This window comes from Pleurodeles waltl, chromosome 5 (genome assembly GCF_031143425.1).
Source record: "Pleurodeles waltl isolate 20211129_DDA chromosome 5, aPleWal1.hap1.20221129, whole genome shotgun sequence".
In the NCBI taxonomy this organism is placed as follows: Eukaryota; Metazoa; Chordata; class Amphibia; order Caudata; family Salamandridae; genus Pleurodeles; species Pleurodeles waltl.
The window spans coordinates 1,373,468,374-1,373,487,986 of NC_090444.1; positions in this window are offsets into that span (position 1 = coordinate 1,373,468,374).

The following is a 19,613-nucleotide window of genomic DNA, read 5'->3' on the forward strand; positions in this document are numbered from 1 at the left end:
GTAAGACCATATCCCCCGGTTAAGGCTCATGGCGGGGTACCTCATCTGATCTCCTTGCTCTAAAGCCAACAAAGTGTCCCTCCCCTCTACTGAGAAGTACTTTCACAGGCCTGCCCCCAGTCCTTCAGGGACCCTGTTCATTTTCTAAGCCACTTCATAGCCCCTAAACTACTGCCCGGTCATCCCTCACAACAGAATCCTTCACCACATCCTTGGGTATATGCACCTTTCCTTCAAAGGGCACTGTAGAACTGCTGCTGCCATCTGTGCTGGACCTGCTCTTTAAGTCCAGCTCCTTCAAGCTCAGCTCATGAGCTAAAATAATTGTCTTCTCCAAGGCAATTTTTTCTTTCTCTGTCTCTCTTTTGAGCCTGGCCAGTTCCAACTGGAGCTCCCTAGCCTCCCATCTATCCTCCAGTTCATTTGGGGACAAACCTCTCAAAAAAACACTGCTGCTCGCCGTGGAAGTTGCCTTCCTCCTAGGTAGATTCTGATTCACAAAATCCTCATGAAGGCTCTGCTCCTCTCTATCCACAAGAGCATTCTCCACCTCTGTGTGCTCACCAGTCTCCTTTGCTGCTAGCCAGGCCCTCCACACCTTCAGCAACTCCACCCTCCTAGTGAGGCATTTAATAGGACATTTGAGCTCCTTTCAGAACTTTTTGAGCTGAGGTACCTAATAGGTCTCCAACCTCTCCTGCTCAAACAAATCTGCAGCTCCAACTGATGGCTCACCAGACTGAGACATGATTGTGACTAAAACTCAAAACTTGCAAACGGAGAAAAATCAAACCAGTATGTTGGGGTGTAATGGTCTGCTATATGGAAGCAGTGTACAGCAATCACTGTATGTAAAGTACAAATGCAAGTTCTATCCTCTCTGCTGTTCACTAATGTTAGAAATGGGGTCTCTAGCTGGCAGTGGTTTACACCCTGTCCAAGTAGGGGACCCTCACTCTAGTCAGGTTAAGGGAGTCGCACAGCTAAACCCTGCGCATCTTCTTGGTAGCTGGGCTCAAGCAGTTAGGCTTATCTCAGAGGCAATGTGTAAAGTATTTGTACACCCACACAGTAACACAATGGAAACACCACAAAAGTACTCCACACCAGTTTAGAAATATAGCAAATATTTATCTGAGTGAAACCAAATTGACAAAAATCCAACATACACAAGTAAAGACACATTTTCACAGATTAAATGTAGAATATCTCTTAGAAACACAGTAGCTCAAAATGAGGCTATCAAAACGGCTTAAGTAAGTCGCTTGCAACAGTCCGATGCCACTAGGGATGGAGCGCGGGTGGCCATGAGGTCACATAGACCCCGGTAACAGTACCTTGAAAAATGATGCGGAAACAAAGATGTTGCACAGTCAGGGAGGTGAGGTGTCACTGCAGCAGGTGCAGCATCGGTTCCTTACTGCCACTAGGAAGGTGAGGTGTCTGTTCCTTACTGCTAGACAGGAGAGGTGCGGCATCAGATCCTTACGGTTGCAGAGGAGGTGATGCGGTGTTGGCAGCAAAGTGACCATGCGGGATCCATGAATCCAGTAGGTGAAGGCGCAAGGAATCGACTTTGCGGTGTCGCAATCACACCACAGGCTGCCACAGATGCTGCACCGAAGTCAAGTAACACAGAATTCTAGAATCACTTTCTGGTGGGACTTCTGAGGTGCTGCAGCGGTGTCAGGCCTGAATTTTGGGTCATGGTCATTGCACTCAGTAGGGACCATGGCTCCGGTGTAGGAAGCAGCACAGGGTCAGAGAACGGTGCCAGTTCCAAAGTCATTCTGGAAATTTGAAGCACTACTTTCTTCCTTGTTGTACCAGAACTCCATCCCAAGGGCCCAGGAACTGGATTTGGTACCACTTGGCAGGTCACTAGCAGGTGAAACCTTGATGTCCTTGAGTCTTCCTAACAGGAGGTAAGCTCAGTCCAAACCCTTGGAGAACCTTTGAAACAGGATGTAGAAAGTAACGTTCAGTCCTTTTGCTCGCAGGATAGAAGCAGCAGGTCAGCACAACAAAACAACAGGCAGAGTTGCAGTCCCTACTACAGCATCGAACTCTTCTTCCTGGCAGAATTTCCTCAGTCCAGAAGTCCAATCACCAATACAATTTAGACAGGGAGCACTTGTGCTTTAGCACTGGTCAGCAGTGGTAAAGTACCCAGATTCCTAAAGCCAGCAAAAACTAAATGCAGCACACAGTCAAAAACTGGAGGTCAGATGCAACATGTTTGGGGACAACCCTGCACAAAGAGCCATTTCCAACAATTAGGCTCACATTTCACTTGTACAAAACCACTGAAATTCAGCAGTTATAGTTACCTGAGCTAATTATAACTTACTCCTCTACAGTGCACTGCTTATGCCCTCAGATATTGCATCACTCATTATGTGACCACTGACATTACTGATGACATCTCAAATGACATCACTGATGACATCCTCCACAGAAGCACTCGCACCCCATACAACCTCTCATACACCCACACAGCCACTCACATACCCATTCACAGACCCATACAAGTACTCACATAACCACACTCATCCATAGAGCCACTCACACACCCACTCACTCACCCATAGTTACTCATACAACCAGTCACTCACCCATACAGCCACTCGCAGAACACACTCACCCATACAGCCACTCACAGAACACACTTACCCATACAGTCACTCACACACCCACTCACCCATGCAGCCTCTCAACACAGCCACTCACCCATGCAAGCACTCACACGCTCACTCATCCATACATCCATTCACACACACTTACTCTTCAATACAGCCACTCAAACATCCATTCACTCACCCATAGCATAGAGCCACTTACACAGTCACTCTCCGCACAGCTACTCACATACCTACTTATACACCCATACAGGCACTCACATGAATACACACAGTAACACAATATGTTAGAAATAGTGTCACTCGTTAGTAGTACAGAAAGCATACTATTGTAACGTTTGTAGTGTCTTAACACTCATAAACATTTCCCACTCATAAACGTTTAAAAAACACTCACACCCACTGGATGATATAATCAGTGATGTCATTTAAGATGTCATGAGTGGTGTGGGGGGAGTGGCAGATAGTGGCAGATTGCGGCAGATTGCAAAGCTCATGATTTGCAGACCCCAACCCGAGAACATCCTGCAGTGCACCTGGCCCAAAATACACCTGTGGAGGTGGGAGACTCCCAGGGGTAAGGGGGCCCCCCAACTGAGCTAGAAAAAGCAGTGGTGCGGGCCAAACAGATGCAATGGATTAGATGAAGCGGCACAAGATGGCAGCTGCCATGGCTGAGGCCAGGGCCAAGTGAGTAGGCCCTGTAGCGTGGAGGCAGCAGCGGGGGCCTGCTGAAGAACTGGCCGCTAAGAGCGGGAGGTATGTAAGAGCTGCGGCAGTGCCAGAGATCAGCTCCTACAAGGGAGGTGAAAGGCATGAAGAGGTGAGCAGGACCCGATCACCAGAGGCGGTGAGGGTTGGGGCCGCACTCCGGCGGTAAGGAGGTGTGAGGGCAGAGGTGCTGCCCAGACTCCAACAGAGGAGCCGTGAAGCTTTATGGTCCTGCCCAGAGGCGAGGAAAGGAATGGAGCTGCCCTGGGTAGACATAGGTGCCTACGGGGGAAAGACGGAGGCTGGGCTGCAACACTGATACGTAGGAGCGAACAGACTGACTCGCCCTGGGGAAGTGGGAGCTGAGATGCCACTGGGATTGACGGGGGGGTGCTACGAAGGGGACTGCGGAGACAGCGGCGAGAGGTGTGCTCCATCCTGCCCCCCCTGTTATATGCTTACCTGATGGGGCCCTGAGCGCAGAGGAGCTGCAGGGGAACCAGCAGCCCACGCCTCTGTACTAAGGGACCTGTGCTGGAGGGCCCTCATCCCCCATGACTAAGCAGCGAAGACTGGGATGCTGTCGACTATTTTCAGGTCTACTGGTTCCTGGGGACTTGGCCCCTCTGGGGAGGAAAGAGAGAGGAGTCTTAGAGTCCTGTAGCAGCGTGGAAGGAGGAGTAATTGGGGAGACAACAAAACGCAATTGAGCGGTGGACATTCCCCCTGCTGTACTGGCTGTGGCTGCGGCTGCTTGTTGCATCTTGATTGATAGGCACCAGCGGTAGAGGGCAATATCTAGAGGTTGGTGCTGGAGACGGAAGCTGCAGTGAGGCCCCCTGGAGGGGAGTGATGGGGTGACCCCGGGCCTGGGACTCCCCAGCCTGGACCCTACATAGGTGACATATGTGAATGGCATAGGTGTGTTAGCGTGAGGGGGAAACATAGACAGAAGACACAGACAGCATGGCTACTGGGGATCTCCGAGGAGGATCTGCTGGAGGGTTAGGAGTAAAATTGGAGGATGAATTGCTCAAGATCGGGTGTGGGCACAATGGGGGAAGGCCATGAGTAGGAAAGACACTACACCACCGGCAGATGAGGTGGCAAATATGACCATGCCCGTAAGGTCCAACACTGCATGATCTACTACAAGTGATAACAGCCACAAAGGAGGTGTTGAAGACCAAAACAGACACTCTGCGGGCAGACCTTAGCCTACTATATGCAGGTCCAACAGCACGAGTTCAAACAAACAGGGTGATCTCACAGAGCTAGAAAATGGAGAGGGGTACACAACAGGGATGCCCTTTGTCACCCCTGCTCTTTGATTTTTCGATGGAGCCACTATCGGCCCAAGCTTGCCTTGGAACTCATTACCGGAGACTGAGAGTGAGGGAGCATTGTCATAGGATAGCCTTACATGTTGATGACCTGTTGATATTTTTAAAGGATATTAGGGGTGAACTCCTTGGAGTTAGGGCCATGTTAGATGTATTTGGATGGATGTCAGGACTAAAAGTAAATTGGCAGAAATCCTGGGTGTTCCTAATGTCCGGGCCAGGCACCATCAGAAATTCTCGCTCCCCTGCAGTGGGCCCCTAGGTGTATCTCCTACCTGGGGGATAAGGTTTACCACGATCGCAAAGACCTCTTAGATGGGATTACAGGGGGGGCACTGCACACCCTGAAATCTAGTATAGATTTATGGAAGACCCTCCTGCTGTTAATTATAAGCAGAATTGTTCTGTTGAAAATAATTGCTTTATCCCGCCCCTTGTATTTTTTTGGGGCACTCCCATTATGAATACCTCGGGTGACATTTAGAGAACTAGATTCAACAATCATATTGTTCGTCTAGGGTTCAGCTCATAGCCTGATAGAATTGACCACTGCCGGTAGAGATGGGCAGCACCGGATTTTGTAGGGTACTACATGGCAGCCCAGCTCCAGTGGTTTGTTCAGTTGGTGGAGGGCAGGCGAAAACCGGAGCGGGGTGTAGGTCCATTTGTGCCTGGGATGACTGAAATGCTGTGAACCCTGTTGAGGGCTAGGCGCATCTCCATATCAGATACTGAGGAGTTCAAGGTGATTGCTAAATGTTGGGCTAGATGCTTAAGGAGGGGACATACCAAGGACCCATATTTACCGGTCCTACAGATTACCATGATGAGAGCTCTTCCACATGGAGGGGACTGGACGAGCCTAACGGATTGGGTGGAGGCGGGGGCTTCTAGCCTGCGACACCTTTTTAAGGACAGGGAGTAACTCCCCTTTGAGGACTTCAGAGCATAATTTGACGTGCCGCAGGGGCATTTCCTCTTGTACAGGGCAGTTACAGCGATGATAAGACATAGGGAAATGGTACTGTTGAGCCTCTGGCCCTAGGTAGCTGTCGGTATATAGACCTTTTCTCAGGCACTGTCCAAGTGATTTCTTGCCTGTACAGGGCCCTCAGAGTGGACAGTCGCCGCCCACTTGGAAAGCTGAAAACTAGTTGGGAGGAAGATCTTGAGACTCCGATAACAGAGGAGGCCTGGGCAACCATACTAGATAAGACTCCACAGGTGTCCCGCAACGCCCGCTTCAGGTTGATCATTTTTTTTGTGTTGCAGCGTGCATATTTCACCCCCAAGCGTATTCAGGGATATTTTCGGGTTGCGAATGCGGGATGTCCCAGATGTGGGGATAATGGGGCAGAACTAATGCATATGCTATGGAGCTGTCACCAGCTCCAGTAATACTGGGGGGATCACAGAACTTCTGGCTACTGTCCTAGATAAGGCAATACCATGCGAACTGGGGCACTGTCTGCTGAGCAGGTTCCCGCACACTGCGAAAAATAAGGTTACCAGGAGGTTCCAAGATTTGCCATTCTTACTGGCGAATCGCGAAATAACCAGGAACCAGAAAGCAGTGGGAGGACCCCGACTACTGAAGTGGTGTAATGAGTTGGCAAAATGGGCAGCAATAGAGGGAGAAGTGTTGCTTAGGGAGGCAAAGAGAGGGATTGGCACAGTGTAGGTGGCACATGCATGGGGGCTCTAGTGGCCAACTTTAGGGTGGCCACTACAGAGGAGGACGCATTGGCATGAAGTATCAACTGCGAAAAGTGAAATGCTGCACTTGTGCTGTACCTATTGGGCCCATGGTTAGCTGACTCTTCCTGCCTCAGGGACACATTTAGAGAATGACACTGGCAGCTCGGGTCTGAATGTAGTGTGTAACCTGAAGACATACCTGGAGGGTTATTGGTATTAAGGATCATTGTAGATGCAATCAATGGAGGGTGGGGGTGGGGTTAGATGGGGTGGTCTGTTTATTTTTATTTAAGACTGAAGGCTCACAATGGACATTAGGAGTAACAAACGCAAAAATATAAGTGGAAGTAAAAGAATTGAACAATATGTTCATTGTAGTGTTGCTCTTAGCTATATAATGCAAAGATGTTATACGAATGAGTTCAGTTGGCCCTTCTGTATTATTAAAATTTAATAAAGCGTGTTTAAAAAGTTATAGTAAACTCAGGTAACTAGAACTGCTTAGTTTCAATGATTTTGTACAAGTGAAATGTGAGCCTAACTATAACGCCCGTAACCTTTTTTCAGTGAATATATATATATATATATATATATATATATATATATATATATATATATATATATATATATTCACTAACAACTGTCCTTTGCACACATTCCGTTAGACTTGTCAGTCTTAGTGCATATGGTCTCTGTTACATCGGTTCCTTAATTTACTTGTAGGTCCTTAGTAAAGTGCACTACATGTGCCCAGGGCCTATAAATTAAATGCTACTAGTGGGCCTGCAGCACTGATTGTGCCACCCACATAACTAGCTCCTTAACCATGTCTCAGTCCTGCCATTGCAAGGCCTGTATGTGCAGATTCACAGTGACTTTGACTTGGCACTTAAAACTACTTGTCAAGCCTTAACCTCCCCTTTTTCCTATATGTCACCCCTAAGGTAGGCCCTAGGTAACCCATAAGGCAGGGTGCTATGTAAGTAAAAGGCAGGACATGTACCTATGTGTTTTATATGTCCTTGTAGTGATAAACTCATACATTAATTCCCACTACTGTGAGGCCTGCTCCTCTCATAGACTAGCATTAGAACTGCCCCCATATACTTTTAAGTGGTAGATTCTGATCTGGAAGGAGTATCCATGTCATATTTGATATTGCCAGAATGGTAATAGAAAATCCTGCTTGCTGGTGAAGTTGAATTTAATATTACTATTTTACAAATGCCACTTTTAGAAAGGGGACATTTCTCTGCACTTACTACCATCTGTGCCTTGTAGCATGTCTCCAGTCCACGTCTGGTCTGTGCTGGTTGATAGCTCCGCTTGTGCATTCCACCCAGACAACCAAAAACACAGGACACTCAGTCACATCTACATTCATCTGCATACTGAATGGGTCTTCCTGGGCAGGAAGGGTGGAGGTGCTCACACATTTCAAAGGCCAGTGGCCTGCCCTCATACAAAGTACTGATAACTGCCCACACGGATCCTGTCAGACAGGTTTAGGCTGAAAGGGGGACTTGAGCACTTCAAAACGACTCTTTGAAGCTTCTCCCACTTCAAAAGCATTTTGGGGTATATAGACTGGGTCTCTGACCCCACCAGATCAGCCACGTCTGGACCTACACCTGCACTCTGTCAGAGGAACTGCCTGGCTACCCAAAAGACTCATCTAGACTGCTTTGATGAGAACGACTGCTGTCCTGCTTGTTGCCCTGCTGGCCTCTGACTCTGCTGGAAGAACTCTGCCTTCCTTCTGAAGTGTTCTCTAAGGGCTTGAATTCATCTTGTCTCCTGTTTCTGAAGTCTCCGGGCCAACAAAGACTTCACTTTTCCAAGAAAATCTTTGTGAGTTGAAAATCAATGCAACACCTGCAGAAATCGGTGCAAAACCTGCATTGCGGCTGGAAAATCGCCGCACTGCTGACCGGAACAAAGCAGCACTGACTTTTAGACAGAAAATTTAAAGCACCACCTGCCTTGCGACGGAAAATTTGACGCATCCCCTACTGGACTGACGCAGTGCCTGCTTCTACTAGCGCATCGAGGATTTTCAATACATTGTTCCTGGGTTTCAAAATATCCCTTTATCACAGTGAGGAACCAAGACTGTGCGTATGAAAAATAACTTAACCCCTTGCAGCATGGAAAGAAACAACTCATTGTTTGTGGCGCACTAGACAATCCGACGCAACACCTTATTTATCCATGCATCTCCTCCTCTGCGGTCCCCGTGCGTCGTTATTTTTTACGCATCCCAGGTACTGTGTGTAACAACTGTTTATTTCTAATGATTGAAACTCTTTTAACTGTGATATTTCAACTGGTGCTCATTAGAACTTCGTTGTATTTTACCTTATTTCATTCAGATAAATATTATCTATTTTTCTAAAACTGTGTGGTGTATTTTTGTGGTATTTTCACTGTTACTGTATGATTTATTGCACAAATATTTTAAACATTGGCTTCTAAGTTAGGCCTGACTGCTCAGTGCCAAGCTACCAGAGGGTGAGCACAGGATAATTTGGATTGTGTGTGACTCACCCTGACTAGGATTGTGGTCCCTACTTGGAAAAGGGTGTATACCTCTGCCAACTAGAGACCCTATTTCTAACACATTTCTTGCTCTTTGGACTAAATATCCTCCCTGACCTCCTTTTTATGGAAAGTGTGTATGTATACTAATTTGTTTGTGTTATACCAACAGAAAAACAATTTCATTAGAAAACCATTACTGAGAAGTCATTCATTTTAGTTATTGTAGTAAAATTTGGTATGCTTTGACATTTTTAAAACCTTTCTTCCATAGCTGATTTAATATGGGATGCACTGCTGTTTCCTGTTTCTAACATACATTTGGTAGCATATCTAATGTCCATTCTAACTTCTAAGTACAATAAAATGTTCAGGCCCAAATTTAAGAGGGCCTAGCACCTCCTTGCGCCACATTAGCGTAATGTTTTATGACGCTAATGTGTCTCCAGGCCAAATTCGCAGCAACAGATTTACAAAGTGGCACAAAGCATGCATTGCACCACTCAGTATCCCCTTGCGCCACATTATGCCTGCACCAGGCATAATGTATGCAAGGGGGCATTGCCCCGCTAGGGGACCACAAAAATGGCACAGTGGAAGCTATGAGATTCCACTGCACCATTTTTAGCACCTATTTTTCATGCCTGCACAGAGCAGGCGTTAAAAGGGGGCACACCACTATTTATAATGGGCCCCTATGTACCGTGCAGGATTAGCACCACAATTTTGGGCGCTAATCCTGCAGTGTACGACTATAGCGTCAAAAATGTTGACGCTATTGTCTCTAACCTGTGCCATGGTGCACCATATGTTTAATACAGCGCACACAGGGTGGCATTAGGGGGGTGCTGATGGACGCAGAAAAGTGGCACTGCATATAATGCAGCACCACTTTTCTTAAATTTGGGCCTTAGTTCTTTCTGTTTTTTCTGTTTTTAATGTAATTTTCATTTTTTGTATTTCCTTAAAATCATCTCACTTTAAAACAGGGTTGCCATGATTTGTCTTCCTCTTATGTGGTTTGTCTGTGTTTTTATTTTTACATTAATTCATATAGTTCATTTAGAAAAGTACCTTTTATTGGCAAGACGATTGCACAAAGCAAGTGAACTTGGCACTATTGTTCCTTTTGGGTGCATTTCTTTATTTTTGGAAATCGAGAAAGATACTAAAGGCTTATTTGTGCAGTGGGTCAATTGTACTATTTTTCTCATCAGCTGGGACCTGTTTGTCTTTGTACGAAAGGAAGATTAAGATCATTGTCTTTATATCGCTTGCTGTGGTTTAAATCAAATTGCGATCAAGGATCGATATCCTTTATTTCATCAAACACATTTTGAAGTCAGTACAAAGAGTACATGTGTTCACTTAACTTGATCTGTGAGGTGCTTATCTTCTACATATAAAGGAGGAAATATGGCTTTCCTCATTCAGTTTGAGCATTTTGAATATTGTGTAATGTCATTTGGGTTATGAGGTGCCCCTGCCTTTGTCATTGCCCCTGCCTTTGTCATCCTAGTACTTCTTAGAAGTTTATTGTGAAATTAGATACCCTTAAAAAAGCGGTGTGAATAGTTTTCGTAGTAAATAAAGATGAAGGACAAGAACATCCTGTCTCTTATTTCTCATGTTTTATCAGAGAGTGAATGGAATTACTCTGTTCTTGAAAGAGGGTTTTTAGCCATGATCACGTCTTGTACTGAATGGAGGCATCTGTTGCTGAGCACAAGAGAACCGTGTGAAATATGAACCAAACATCTGTAACATCCTCAATGGAGGAATAGTTTGCAAACTAAATGGGGTACTGTACTTTCTGAAGTATGATTACACTAACAGTTTTATACTTAGTTCTAAGAATATTTTGTCTAATGCACTATCTCACTATCAAGAGTCATCACTCGCTTATGATCAACCTATGATTTCTTCTCATTGTGTGTTTGGAATTGTTAAGCCCTTCTTAGGTGGGTAGGCATAGGTTAGGTAGCATAGATTAGGTTAGTTGTAGGACATAGTTAGTATAGTTGGGAGTATTTTCTTTTGGGGGGTGGGTGTTGGGGGTTATGTATGGGGCTCTATCGAAAAAAACATAAAGAAATATATATACAAATGAAAAATAAAATAAATACTGTTTAGGCAATAGATTTAGTTAGCCCATATGTAGCATTAGTTCATGTTGTCCTATTTGTCTATTGTCTCTTAAGAGGGATGGGGGGGGGAACATGTTTATTGTGTGGCATTACATGTATAAGATACGTTTTGATTAGGATAGATAGCTGTAGGGATAAGTTAAGATAAGTTAGTATAGGTTAGCTAAATTAGTATAGGTTAGCTTAGTGTAGGTTAGTGTGTAGCTTAGGTCTTTAATGTGACTAAGGAGCTTTCTGATTGGCAGCGGTATGACGTCAGCTACTCAAGACACTTTGCATTGCAGTTCCTGACACGCAGATTGTGTATAGATACAAATTCTTAGACAGGTAACCATGCAACATCAATTGTTATTGCTAAGGCCTGTAACAATAATTCCTGAAATCTTTAGCACATTAAACTCCACCTTATTTGGGGAATGGATACTGGCACACTAACAGCTGCCCCTAACAGACTTGCATATGCCTCTTTTGTTTCTCACATCAATGTTGTACTGACACAATCACCAATGAACTTTCCAGACATTTGTGTTCTGAACGATGCATGCCATATGTCTATGTGCATGCTTTGAAGCCTCAGAAAGGTGGCTGTAGTCCACAATACTATCAGTCACCTTAATCATGTTTGAGTCCTAGAGTGTGCCTTTGTGTGTGCCAGAAAGCCACACTTCCTTTGGTTCTGTAATCATCGATATAGCTTCACACAGTGCATACATTTATAGGGGTTGATGGACATTAAAATAAACCAGGGCACATGTAAATATAGTGATTTATTTACATGTGCAAGTTTTGTTTCCAATGATGTACAATATACTGTTCATTGACCCCATGAGCGATCCCATGCAATTGAATGTCCAGTCAGAGTCCAAGGGTGAGAGATATGTCATGAGACATGTGAAGGAGTGGTGAGCATTAGTGAGGAGGTGTCCAAATTGACAATAGGTAGGGATTGAGACAATCACAGTCCATATATGATAAGTCAACAGTGGTAGAATGAAGAGGGCAGGTTGCCGGCTGTCACAACACTGGCATGCTCTTAAGCACAGAACTAAAGAGAAACTGTGCATGTGGCACAAACAGTAGCTACCAGGAGTTTTTTTTTGGTGTGAATGTTGTTCCTTCCACAACTTCATCCTCAGATGTGTGTGGTGCCTCCTGTGCCATAGGTGGTGCTATTGTTGAAGTGCAGGGGGCACACACACACACACACATTGGGGGATAGAGATGTGGAATCAAAGGTCCCGGTAGCTACCATTTGTGGGAATGCATAAGGCATCACTGCAGCAAGGAGGAACTGCTGGTTTGGCAACACAGCTGCTGCATCACAGTGGTAGGCAGCCATGTTTTCAATGAGGGAAGCCAGATCTGGCTGCATGGACTCCAGGATAGTTTGTATGGCCCCTAGCCTGTCATCAATCATGCTGCTGGCTCTGGGCCGGCCGCATAGGAGCTCACGTCATGCTCCGCGGCTAAACACCGGCTCTGGAAGGACGCATGCTTGAAGGCAGACGCGTTTATGCCGGCGCTGCGTTGTTGAAACACGGGAAGACAGTTTGAATTCCTCTCCCCCCGCTGTTCGCCGCTTGCCGTTTTGAGAGAATTTTCCCTCGGATTCTTCTGGCTGTCAGGGGAATCCGTTTGTAGTCCCGAAGAGGCCTGAGGCAGCATGTTTGGAGTTTCATTTTCAGGAGAGGAGGACTGGAAACCGAGGTGAGGTGGGGGCTATGGACGGCATTACTCTTTTTCACTGAGGGACGTTTTCCCTTTCTTTCTCAAACTGAACATGAAATAAGTTACTTTGCTGTGAGCATTGTCTGGTGTTGGTGCAGTACATTTTTGTACATTTTTTGCGCATTTACACATTGTGAGTGCGGGAAAGTGGCTGGTTAAAAGGACACTGCCCCCCTGCAAAAAACTTTTTTCTAGTGCAAATTGGCACGAGGCCAGTTTCTTTTTCTTAAGCCTGTTGCGCTGGTGGGGAGAGTAAGGAGGCTGCATGTCGCTTGTAAGGGCAAGGAGCAGCGCTGTATAATGCCCTGATCAACGCACTATCTTCAGGGAAAAGGACACCCTGCTTCTAGGGCTCCTAAAGCTGCTCGTACTGTTAAAACAAAGCACCCAGCCCCATCCGACAATCACCTGAATGTGGATTTGTCTTCCAATAACATCCTTCCACCAACTGTCGATTTAGCTCTTAGGGACACTTCTCCTCGCAGCTTACCGCCCTCCATGACTAGCTCGCAAAATGCTGGTTCTGACTCTCCGCTGGCAGAGGCTAGGAGCCCGGACTTGGACTTGGATTTAAATTCACAGTCAATGAATAAGGCTAGCCCACCTCTGAATCAATCAGCCTTGAGCTGTAGCGCCGAAGTTACTCACAGCCGTGCTCTGGATATGGGCGCAGGCTCCAAAATGCTCTATCCTCTGTTTTCTGGACTAGTGAAGGGCCAATAGGGCGGTGCTCCTGCATTGACTACTAACTCTGCCTCTGCCTCTGCCTCTGCTCCTCCGGCAAACAGCTCTCTATTTGATCCCTCTCACGAGTCCTGCGAGTCAGTTTCTGCGTCAGGGATAAGCACTACAGCTACCCCCCCCCCCTCCCCAAACTCCTCCATTAATGGATTCCCTGAATCAGTCCAGGATTAGCTGAACCCTCAAATGGGCTTGTTCTCTCATGCACCCAGAGACAAGGCAAGCTCCGATATCCTTTCGGAAAATTTGCTCCTTCAGATCTTATCTGAGTTAAAAGCCTTGAAAATCTCACAAAACGAGGCAAGTCAGAGAACGGAATCACAACTGAATTTAATTTCGAGTAATATACAGCAACTTAACTCACGCATTAAGAAGATTGAACAGTGAGTATCTGACCTGGAGGAAAATGTACCTGACAAAATGTCAAGCTGATTTGTTAGACTTACAGATCCGGCTAGATGATGCTGAGAATTGCTCACGCAGATCAAACTTGAGATTTACAGGAATCCCTGAAGGGCGTGAAAATACACAGACTTTCACAAACTTAATCACGGACCTTATCCTGTAGCATGTTCTCTCTGAACCAGTCGATAAACATTTGGATCTTACCATCATGCAGGCCCATCGGGTTCCCGCAGTACAGTCACCCTAGAACTATCCTCGTCAATTTTGGTGATTTTCGGGCCAAGGAATGTATTCTTCAACAAGCATTTAAGAGTAAAGTACATCCGGTTCCTGGCGATTTCACCTTCAAACTTTTTTCAGATATGTCTGTGGCGGCTGCACAGTGGAGGAGAGAATTGAAAGGGATGATTCCAGCATTCCAAAAAGCCGGTGCTCCGGCAGGACTTGTACAGCAATCTAAACTTAAAGTGTTTTTTCAGGGACATTCTAATTTAATTCATACAGTTGATGCTGCTAAGACTTTGTTGCATTCAATTCAGAAGCAGTCGGGCAGAGTGTAGGGGACGGGGGGGAGGAAATATGATTAAGAGAGGGGGAAGGAGGATAGACCTGGCACTGGGAGGGGAAATGCTCCTTCAGAAAGATGGATTTCATAGAGTGTAAATCAAATGCGTCTTTATGGTACTTACACTTCAGTCCTTTTCGAGTCTATGGTGTAGGGTGCCATGTCAAGACACCTTATTAAAGAAGGGTGGGGTTTGGGGGTGGCCCCAGATTGCTCAGACGGGAGGGCCCCAGGCTTAGGCCACCCAAAGGTGGGGGTGTGGGTTGGGGTTTGGGTATCAGGAGGGTTGGTAGGGGTGCAGGATCCTGGTTTTCCACACTAAATAGTAGCTACGTTTATTTCAGAATGGTTAAGGTTATAGAGGGAGTGATGTTAATTGGACTAGGCTTAGATCATTTATTTCCTCAGCGATTTTCTATGAGAACTCAATGGCAAGGTTGAATTTTTCATTAAGAATAGCTTCCTGGAATGTCAATAGGTTAAATAATCGGAGGAAAAGGTCTGTAATCGAAGAAAGGGTAGCTGCCCTAAATCCCTTGGTTATTCTTTTACAGGAAACTCATATCCCAGTTAAAAAATTTGCAGGCTTCCATATGTTTAAAGAGATGGTCGATTTCAAGGTGGTTGCCACATCCTCAGCAGCCCATAGACGCGTTGCAGTCTTTCTAGCTAGAGGCCTCAATGCACGGCCACTTGACTTTCTTTGCGATCCCGAAGGACGAGGGTGCTGGGTTCACTGTTTAATTGCCAAAGAAAGATTTGTTTTCGTTAGTTCTTATGCACCCTTGCTAGATGATCCAGCTCCCTATGTAGGATTGTTCCAGTCCTTTTAGCAATTATCAGGTAAAATTATTATTGTAGGGGATTTTAACTTTCTTCAGGATCCAATTTTGGATACCACTGTTAGGGCTAAGAAACAAAATAAGCCTAGAGTTGCCAAAATCTTTAAAGACTATTTCAAAGTGTTGATGCTTTGTGATCCATGGAGAATGAATGCCACCCATGAGAGAGAGTATACGTGCATCTCAACCCGGTTCAAAAGCGCCTCCCGCATTGATTTTTTTCTGATATCTAAAACATTGCGCTTCAAGAGCCAGTCGGTGCGGCACTCTGGCTTATCTGACCATGCCTCCCTGATGCTGGAAGTGTCTCTTTATTCGGAAGTCCCCAAGTTTCAGACTAGAAGGCGGGTCTTTAACCAGCAGCTTCTTCAAGATGAGGGATGGGTGCAGATTTCTAAGAATGAAATAAGTTAATTTTTCAAACGTAATCAGGGATCTTCAACTCCGGCTGTAATCTGGGATTCGTTTAAGGCCTTCTTCAGGGGCTTGGTAATCGCCAAGGAGGCAGCAGAAAAATCTTCTCAGAGACAACAAACCAGGGCCCTGGAAGAGGCAGTGCAAATGCTCCTTCGGAAAACAATAGACACTCTTTTGAGTTAGCTAAAAGGGTACCGGCCAACAATTTTCTTAAGAAGGTTGATATAGGATATCAGACTTATAAACAAAAGGTATATGAAGAGAGTAATTTCACAGCACAGGCACATTTTTGGCATGGCAGGCTTGGGATCGAATGTCTGGTAATATCATACATGCCTTGAGATGCCCTATCACTGGGGTTAGACATACTGACCCCAGAGCTGTGGATGAAATTATGCTAGAGCATTATAGGCAAATTTACAGCCATGCTCTGTATATTGACCCTAGGTCTATTAAGGAATTCTTGGGGAAACTGGATATTCCCAGTCTTACAGAAGAGGACAGCGATGCTCTAATACAGCCGTTTATGAAGTTAGAACTCCTTGATGTTGTCAAGAACCTCCCTACGGGGAAGGCTTGTGGACCTGATAATTTTCTGGCTGGATTTTATAAAGCTTTCATTAAAACATTCATTGATGATTTTTTGTCTTTAATTAATGGCCTACTTAGGGGCAAACAGATTCCCAATCCTTGGCACTCAGGGAATGTGGTTAGTTTTCCAAACAGAATAAGGACAGGGAAGATCCTAATGCTTATCGTCCAATCTCTTTGCTAAATACAGATTATAAAATTATTACGAAACTTTTGGCTAATAGGCTCAACGGGGTCGTCAATAAACTTGTGCATCCTGATCAAAACGGGTTCATAGCCGGTCGACAACTTGCAACCAATACGCATTTTTTGGCTGAGGCTCTTGACTATTTCACCTCTAATAAGATTTCTGCCATCGTTCTTTTACTAGATGCGGAAAAAGCATTTGATTTGGTTGTATGGGATACACTCTTCGCAGTATTGGCTAGCTATAAGGTGCCCTCTCAAGTCTCTACACTAATTCAAAGGTTGCATTCAAACTCTAAAGCTAATATTATTAATTCCGCGTGTGTTGGTCAACTTCAAGTACAACAGGGGACTCGGCAGGGTTGCCCTTTATCTCCTGTACTTTTTGCTCTCTTCATTGAGCCTTTAGCCATTAAAATTAGACAAAATAGTCAGATTCAACCCCCTTTAAAGTCAATAGGAAAGATTAAACTCTACGCTGATGATATCATTATGTTTTTGGATGAAGAACGTACTTCTCAGGAAGCGGCTTTTAATCTTTTTGCTGAATTTGAGCAAATTGGTGGCTACAAGATCAATATGAGTAAGACCGATATTATTCTATGTGGCACCTCTTCTATTAAACTGCTCCCTGAATTAAGACATTGTGTGAATACTATGCCAAAGAGATACCTTGGGATTTATTTTTCAGCCGATATAGGAGACCTGTATTACCTTAATTACGCCCCACTGCTCTCGAAAACTCTGGCTTTGCTTACCCAATGGGGGTCTCACCCCCTTTCTATACTAGGTCGAATTGCATTTATCAAAATGTCAGTTTTACCATCATTTAATTTTCTGTTCTCGGCCACCCCATGTGTTTTAACACAAAACTTTTTCAAAAACCTGGAGTCTGTGTTTCGTCAATTTATTTGGCAAAATCAGAAGCTCGAGCCGCATTAAGCACATTATATGTGGATAAAGAAAAGGGGGGGTTAGCTTTGCCCAATTTTAAAGATTATTACTTTGCCTTTCTTGTGCATTATCTCACTAGTTTTAAAGCAGAACAATCTGTAGGTTGTACATTCTCTAATGACTTTCGTGAGTTAATATGTAGGGAGCATGATATTTGGAATCCAGCACGTTTCACGAAATCTCCCAAAAAAGTTAGCTATAAGATTCTTAAATGGCTCTTTAAGAGAAAATCAGATTTTTTTTTAGAAAATATTCAATCCCATATTTGCATTTCAACACCCCCCTTACACAGTTCATGTTACGCTCTGGCACTCAGCTCAATGCAGACTTAGTAAGGAGGTGGGGGCATGCACGATTTAGTAAAATCAGGGATTTTCGCATCAATGACAACTGGGAAACTCCCTTAAACATCCAGATGGTTGTCAAAAATTACTTTCTTTTGGTGGGATCCTATAATACTATACTATACAGTCTAAGGGATCTGGATATCAAGTTAATCATTAACGCCCAGGCGTTCGTCTCAGAATTGGTGGATCCTCCTGGAATAAGGAGTGCTGGGTCGTGGAGAAGGTTATTGGTAGACAGGGATAAGGTCGATCTTGGGGCAAAGGCACAAAGAAAATGGGCTCATCAGGAGGACTTTGATCTTTCAAGTGAGTGCTGGGAGAGAATTAATCACCTACATTTCTCAGTTCAAAGAGGCGCGAACTTGCATCGAATGATATTTTTCAGTAAATGGCTGTTATATCGAACCCCGCAAGCCTTATCCCGTGTGGTGCCCAGCTGTCCTGATCTCTGTTTTTGCTGTAAGGCAGTAGGGGTGGCGGGTTGGATACATGTGATTGGGACATGTCGATGTATACAGGAATACTGGGATGGAATATTCAAGATGTTAGCAACTATGGCTCAGGTTATCATAACTCCCAGTATCCAGTTGTTGTGCTTAGGCTTCGACCCGAGGCAAGGCTCCCTTCCAGGTGGGAGAAACTCATTTTTATCGCCACTGTGGTTGCCAGAGCTCTCTTGTTAAGAAACTGGCGTTCAGCGTTATCTCCCACCCCTCAAGAATGGCAGAGCAAAATGATGCAAGTCAGAAATTAGATATGCTAGTAGAATAGGAAGTGGTAAAAAACTTTCCTCGATCTGGGGCGAATTCCTTTTAGGCAATCATGGGTAAATCTGTTCTTGAATCACATATTGAATGAATTTGCATAGCTGCCAAGCCTTAGTGTTTCTGTTTAGAGTTCTTTCTCTGGGAACCACTAGGTAAATTATTTATGACAAAGTTTGGAATTGCAATGTATTTTTTCTTTGTGTTATCTTGGTGGATCCTGATAAAAACTCAGTTAAAGAAAAATCATGCTGCTGGCTCTTTGGGAGGGCAATTGGTCGAGTTTCTGCCTCATGACAGCAGCTATGTTGGCTAGGGACTGCTGGAGTCCACGTTGCAGGGAGTGGGTCCCTCCAATGGCAGCAGAGTTGTTCTTATTAGGACTGAGGCACCTCTGCACTTCCTCTAGGCTGCCAGCTATGATCTCCATCCCCACCTGCACCTGCTGTGCCAGCTCCCACTGGACTCCTACCGCTGTCCGGTGAAAGGTAAGCATCTGGTTCCTCAGAGTACAGGGCTATGGCAGGATTGGTCGGTGCTGTATGTTGGTAATTGGGTGGTTCATGTGGAGGCCCTGCAACGCTGTGTGTCCTCCCTGTGACTGAAGATGGTGTCTGGAAGGAATCCAGAACATCCTGGAGAGTGTCAGCATTGATGGTCGGCAGCTGGTCATCCATATCATCTGTAAGATCCAGGACAGGCATGTCTGCAGGAGGTAAGGCATCATCCTCTGCAATGGGATAGTGAAAGGTCAATCTTTGATAGTAGTGGCTGTTGACATAGTTCATCATTTGCTTGCTACTGGTAGCTCAGTGATATGGTGCTGACCCCCACATCAAGGCACACATTAATGGCACACTGTGCTACCTGATCATCATTTCTGTGGAGTCGCCATTTGCACAATCTGCCAGTCCACAGTTCTCCGTGTGTTACACATACCTTGATAGTTTAATCATGGTCTGCGACATATGTGCACCTTTTGTTGCCTTGACTGTGT